The 7,298-nt window shown below is 39.3% G+C and overlaps 1 pseudogene; it reads left to right on the top strand.

The window, feature by feature from the left end:
• The first annotated feature begins 4,244 nt into the window (after positions 1–4,244).
• LOC102855448 lies at positions 4,245–5,720 on the top strand (annotated as a pseudogene).
• Positions 5,721–7,298: the final 1,578 nt, after the last annotated feature.

Raw genomic sequence — 7,298 nt, 5'->3', positions numbered from 1 at the left:
TCTATCTTAGAGGAAGTTCAACTGTAAAGGAGAGCAAAACAGCCATGAGAACAATCAACTGTGTTTTGGAGAAAGTGTTGCCAGACTTCTTGGAGGCAAAGACATAGTTCATTTCATCTCACATACTTCAGGCCTGTTGTTAGAATGAGTCAGTCCTTGGAAAAAGGAATGATGCTTAGAAAGGTGGAGGGTTAACGAAAGAGAGGTAGACCTCGATAAGATAGATTGATAACAGTGATTGTAATAAAGTATATCAGGAATGATGAGGATGGCATAGGATAGGGCAGGGTTCAGACTCATTGTTCATAGGGTCACTATGAGTTGTCACTGACTTGATGATACTTAACAGCAGCAGCAACAACATATGCAAGACATTATTCTGCACATAATTTAATCTCTGGAATACTTTAATTGGCTTATTCACTGAACAAAGAGAAAATGAGGTTGAGGTAGGTACTTTGTCTAAGGTCACACAGCTGAATAGGCACAAGTGCTGACATAGGAACACAAGTTGGTTAGCATCTAAACTACATGTGTAACATGCAGTGGAAGAGTTCATCCTTTCTGGATTGAATTTTTTACTTGAATTGGTACATACTTAGGTTTCCTTTTGTTGTTGTAAAGCGCTAGCAAGTCGAGTATGACTCATCACAACCCTACAAATAATAGATATGCAGTTAAATGTTCTCTACCCCTGAGATATATCCTCTATAGATATTAGCCCTGTCCTATATGCATCATTTCTAACACATTTCAGCCCATTGCTGCAGTCATAGTATCAATCCTTTCATTGAGGTACTTGCTTCCTCTCTTTCACTAACCCTCCACTTTTCAAAGAATGATGTTCCTGAAGCTTCACCATTCTTGCCTCCAAGCAGCACTCTGGCTGTGCTTTATCTAAGATATATCTGTTCCTTTGGCAGCTCATGGAATATTCAGTACTCTTCTTTAATGTGAAAACTTAAAGGCATCAACTCTTCTTTTATCCTTATTCACTGTTCATCTCTCAGATGCATAGCAAGTGATTTAAAAGACCATGGCCTGAATCAAGTGCACCTTAGTCTTCAAATGGACAGCATTGCTCCTCAGTAATTTGTAGAGATCCTTCACAGCAGACTTGCCCAAAGCAATGCATCTCCTGATCTCCTGACTGCTGGTACCAAGGGTATTGTTCATGGATCTAAATAAGATTAAATTGATGACAATTTAAACCTTCAGCTGTCATGCTGTTGCTTATCAGTCCAGTGGTCAGAATTTTTATTTTCTTGATGTTGAGATTCCATAGAAAGCATAGTCTTTTATCTTCTGCAGCAACCATTTCAAGCCCTCCTCACTTTCAGCAAGCAAGATTGTTGTTGAGTCTTCCTTTGGTCCTGATGGCACATTCTTCTTCAGAGTCCAGATACTCGAGTTATTTTTTATGTACTCTGCATACACACTAAACAGGTTTGGAGAAAGGATACAATCCTGAAGCACACACTCCCTGATTTTAAACCAAGCAGTATTCCTTTGCTTTCTTAAGACAACAGCTTCTCTGTCTAAGTATAGATTTTATATGAGCATAATTAGAATTTTATTTGGATTTCCATTTTTCTTAATGTTAGCTGTAGTTTGCTATTATCCACATAGTCAAATGCCTTTGAATGGTCAACAGAACACAAATAGATATTCTTCTGGTAATCTCTACTTTCACCCAGGATGCATCTGACATCGGTAATGATATCCCTGGTGTCAAGGCCTCTTCTAAACTCAGCTTTTAAAAATAGAGATTAATATTTCAGGGTATTCTTTTGATATTTTAAAAAATATGCAATCAACTTTAAGCAAACCTTGTTATTTTTATTTCCAGGATATACTCATTTCCCTGCCATTTCTCAACATCTCCACTGGTACCCTGGTTCAAGTAATTGTCATATCTTGTCTGAATTACTGCAAAACCCTTCTGTGCTTCCACCTTGTTTTCAAGTGAACTACTTGATCCTATTAAAATGTACATAATAGCCTGGCACTTACAGACTTAAAACTCTTTGACTGGGTGTCTTGTATAACTCAGAGTTAGTCTTCATGATGCTCTTCAAACAACATGTTCTCTCCACTTCCTCTCTCTACTTTCAAATCTCAACTGTGTATCTCCACTGTGTAAGCAGATACACTGACATCTGTGGTGTACTTTCAAAATTCCATTACACTCTTACTTCAAGGTATTTTTACTTGTTCCTCATTATTTAAAATGTTCTTCCAGCTATCTGTGTGACTACTTCTGTTCTTTTTTCCAAGTTTTACTTTAAACTCAAATTCCCAAGGAGGACTTCCCTAACCACTCTATTTAAAAGGTACTCCCTACCTCCTTCACTCCCTACTTTTGATATTTTTCCTTTATAGTACTTCTTTTCTCATGGTATATTCTTATTTATTATCTTTCTCTGCACTAGAATATAAGCTGACCAGTCAAGAACTTCATTCAGTTAACTGCTACATCCCTTTTGTTGTTGTTGTTATGTGCCATCAAGAGGGCACCAATCCACAGCTAACCATCAAGTGGATTTTCAGAGGTTGTGAGTCTCCCCAAGGAGATTGGCCATTTTTCTCCTGAAGAGCAACTGGTGGATTCAAGCTGTACATTTTTGGATTGGCAGTGCAACTCCTTACCACCTGGCCACCAAATCTCCCAGCTATATCAAATGTCCTCGCTATATCCCTTGCACACAATAACTACTCAGTAAATAATTGCTGAAAGAATGTCTCAAGAACTGAATTCATTTCATGTTAGTTTAGGATAAGATAGGAATAGATTAATTCCTTAAACAAGTAGTTTGAAAGCAAATGTTCATCTCATAAGATATGTTTTGCACCGTTTTTATTGTTAGAAGAACTATCTGCTTCTGCTGAAATTTCCTAATCAAGCAGTTTGAACTGAGGCTTCAGGCCTAGAACATTTTCTGACAAGAAGGTCAATCTCTTTTGGTGTCAATTCCATATAAAGAAAGACTTCTTATTCTAAAGTACACAGTAACTTTCTATCTATTATGCATTCTCAGACACTGCCTGGCACTTGACCAATCCTGTTTCTCTGTCTGTTTCTGGCAGAGATGAAATGAAGTCTCTTGTTCTGTGGCAAAAAGGTGCATGCACAGCAGTGCTCTGCATCAGCCATGAGGAGTGTGATTCTTTCCTTGTTTTGGAGAGTTGGAGGGACTACAGTTGAGGCTGACCTAGCTCTGTCTTCTTTATGTGAGTAAAACGTTATCCCAACTACAACTGAGTACGCTATTTGTCTTTTGTTGGTGACCTCAAACCCTGATATGGGACTTGAAAACTTTAATACAATTTAAGAGATATAGGCCCAAGTTTCCATTTTATGTTAGAAATAATCAAAGTGGTAAAATAGGAAGTATTTGCTTTTATAATTAAATGTAAATACAGGAAAGTTCCAAGCAAGTAGATATATTTCCTTTTTAAATCACTGCTGCTTTCCTAGTACACAGAACAGAGCCTAACACACAGTAGCCACTCAATACATATTTATTAAACAAATAAGTACACTTTGTACCATCCCATTAAAATTGATGCTCTCTGCAATGACCTTCTGCATACTGTGCACAGTGTGGTTAAGCCTCACAGAGAAGCCTAGATCAAGCTGAGACTCCAAAGGTTGAAAAGATGATGGTGTAAATCCAATATTAAGAGGCCTGTAATTTGCTTTACTGTAATTCAGCACAGACAGGGTGCTACTATGTGTCTGTTACTTAGATTAAGCTAGAACCTAAGCACAGCTAGCATATTTGTCAGAGATACTGGGCTGTCACTGAGATTTCTGTGATTGGTTACAGCTTGATCTACTGAAAGTCACACGACCTTTTTTTTTTTTTTTTGGTCCCTAGTTCCTTGCGGTATGTTTTCCATGAAATATATGACTAAAATGAGAACAGATCAAGGGCAGGGAGAGAACGCAATGGAAAGTCAAAAGAAGGTAAAAGCAAAGACCTGGGGAGGGATGTATGAAAAATTGAGAAGAATCAAGAGTGAATTACAGGAAGACATTATGGCTGTCTGGTGCCCTAAGGGCAGCTGACAATTGACATATTTCGTGTTCCTTTTACACAGTGGAACCCCATGTTCTTTCTTTATTGATGAGGTTACTGAATATTCTTCATTATAAAATGAATTCCCATTAACCAGGGAATAGACACATTAACTCAGGTGAATTAAAAGGCAACATACAATAAGGAGGAGGTTAGTGTAACATGACCAAGGTGAAGAAAGACACTGGGAGGTGTTTAAGAGTAAAAACCGACTATGGTAAATACTTTTACATAGAATATCTAGTAAGAACCTAGGTAAATGTGAACAATGAAATAATGTACATTGCATTGAAACAGGTGAGGGAAAAAACTGCTTAAAAGGAATATTTGATTAGATAATATTTGCATGACAACAGTTCAGAATAAGAGCTGCATAGTAAAGTGGACTTGGGGGGGGTGTGGCGGGAATTTTACAACAATAAAAGATTTTTTTTCCAAAGAGAAAGCAAACTGGGTTGGGAGTGCAATAATGAATGAATGGAAATCCAAGTTCTCTATAAACTTTCATTAAAGTCTCAATAAAAAGAAATGAAAGATGATCAGTTATAGAATGGTGTACTGAGAGGAGTCCCAGGAGTATAGGTTTGGCAGAGAATTATGTCTACATACATACTTGTAGCTCCTGTAAATATATTCATGTATTAAAGTGGAGCATACAGGATGCAAGAAAGCTGAAGAAAATGTAAACAAGTCTGTGGAAGTCTTAATATGACCTTGAGTTTATACCACTTAAATCTGAAAACCTTCTCAAGAATAGAACTCATATACTGGACACTGCTGACCCGAAACCAGATGAGTTGTGAGATGACATCAGGGACATTATCCTTGAGGAAAGCCCAAGTTCACTGACAGAACACAGAAGGGGAGGAGTGAGGAGCGCTTGCTATGCAGAACTGTGGAGACAGGAAACACTAGCATGAGCAAAACCTGGGTCGACATGACAGCAGAGATTACCACCAATGAGATCCAAGTTCTGCAATAGCAGGGAGATGATGCTGAGGAGAGGGCCAAGGGCTTCCACAAGAAAGTGGGTAGGGAAAGGCCACAGGAACAGGTGGGAGCTGAGGTGACCTCCTAGAACTGGTGAAAGAGGAGCGGGACTGCACTCAGGAGCATGTGGCCACTGCCTTGCAGAAGCTGAGGGGGGTAGATGGATCCGATTATGAGAGTGAGAGGCATATGGAGATTATAGGAAACTGGGCCTTAAAAGCAGAAGATAGAACTCCAGGAAATCCAGCCCAAAGAAGCTAAGTTCAATGCAGAAGCAGCAGATTGTAAGAACAAGGCAGTGGCTCATAAATTGGTGATAACTGAAGGAAACTTGGAGCATACAGAGGACAGAGAGCTGCACTGACAAAGTCCCCTGGCTGGGAGATGGATAGACAGATTAGACTGAGGCACATGAAGTTTCTGAGTACTGCTGAAGAAAAACACTCTAAAAAAAGAAGACAATTAGGAGGAAGAGATACAAATTCTTACTGATAAACTTAAGGAGGCAAAGTCCCCGTGCCAAGTTTGCTGAGAGATTGGCAGACAAGCTGGAAAAGACAATTGATTATTTGGAAGATAAGCTGAAATGCACCAAAGAACACTCTGTACACACCAAAGAGGATGCTGGACCAGACTCTACTTGACTGAATGAAATGTAGAGCACTCTGGGCCTGCCCACTGCTGCTGCTGCTGGTGCTGCTGCTGCTGCTGCTGGTGGTGGTGGTGGTGGTTGTGCTGGTGGTGCTGCTGCTCTGTTGCTGCTGCTGCTCCCAATTTTGACCCTTACTCCTCCGCCTGAGGCCAGCTATCTCTAAACTGACCTTTAAACTGTACCTGACCTTTTACTGGAAGGCTGCTTTCTTCTCTCCCCCACCAAATCATGTTCGCTTTTGTGTTGCTTTGGTTTTTATTTTCCATTCTGCCAAACTGTCTTTGCCTCACCCCAGAGATTACAATTGAGCTAGAAGCTGAGCCCCACTGGGAACAACATTTATGGGAACATGAGCACAGTGCAAGTGTCTTTCAAAGCATGTTGTGATGTACACATTTTGTAATCACTACTTTTTTGGCTGTTGTTGTAACAGTCATTTATAAAACATTACTAATAACTCTACAGCTCTGAAGTAGCAATCTAATTTCTTCCTTACTTTAGGAAGGTAACTTTTCAGCTTAATGTGTATTGCCCTCTCCATAGAGAAGAGAAAGAAGTATGGGCTTGCTTTACTTAAAGCAAAAGAAAGCCAAGGGACTGACTCTACCGTAGGCACCCTCATTGCTTCTACAAAACACCAGCCAAACCAGAAAGGAGACTTTGAGAGGAAGCAGCCAAAATATTTTAGAAAGTGCAGTTTAGTTTTAGCTTTGAGATGTCTAGGAGGAAGATGATTTTCATGTATTTTTTTATCAGAAGTGACCAAACAATATGATGAGATCCCTGTCTGGGATCAAATGATTATCTTATCCTTCCTACCCACTTCCAAATGACTCACAAAATGCATTATGTGCTCTTGTGTTGGGTTCACTATTTATTAGCTCTTTGTTTCCTCTTTTTAAAAGATAAAATTATGGTTTTGACAGTGATACAGCCATATGAAAATCATCTCATCACCCACTTCTGAGCCTGAAGCTACTGGTTATCAAGGGGACATCTTAAAGTGCTTTGTATTGGTCAGTACTGGAGAAATCTTGAATGTCTTATATACAAAACATTCTTTAAATTTTATGTTAGTTTGAACTTTAATTACTTGGGCGTGGAGTCACAATCTCAAATAAGCAAAATAAGCCACTGACAGCCCTATCTGGCTGTGAGTTCTCTCTACAGTCTGTAGACTGGCAGTGTTCTCTCTACAGTCTGTAGACTGTCAGTGTGCTAACCTTATAAAGTCCTTTCTCCACCCAGTTCTCCCTTTTGAGTAAAGTTTCCGTCACATTCTGCCACTTATTGGCTTAAAATGTACTCTTCTTCAGTGCAGTCTCTTTTGGGAGCTGACTGGGAGAAAAAGGAACCAATAATGCAACTGTTTTGATACTGAAAATGGCCACGTGTCTTTCTGAAATAAGAACCAGACTGTCCAACAACAAAAAACTAACACAGAAAGGAAAGCCAAGACCAAAACAGAGGTCAGAAGGAGAGACTCTGAAACTTGCTCTTCAATGTACAGAAGCCAAAATGAAGGGAAGAATTTATGAAGTAAGAGACATGAGCAGAATTTTTTTCTTATAAAT

Source organism: Elephantulus edwardii, unplaced genomic scaffold, assembly GCF_000299155.1.
Source record: "Elephantulus edwardii isolate Elephantulus edwardi_28Jun2011 unplaced genomic scaffold, EleEdw1.0 scaffold00031, whole genome shotgun sequence".
NCBI lineage: Eukaryota > Metazoa > Chordata > Mammalia > Macroscelidea > Macroscelididae > Elephantulus > Elephantulus edwardii.
Note: the sequence above shows the minus strand (reverse complement) of the source record. Positions and strands in the feature narration are given on the sequence as shown.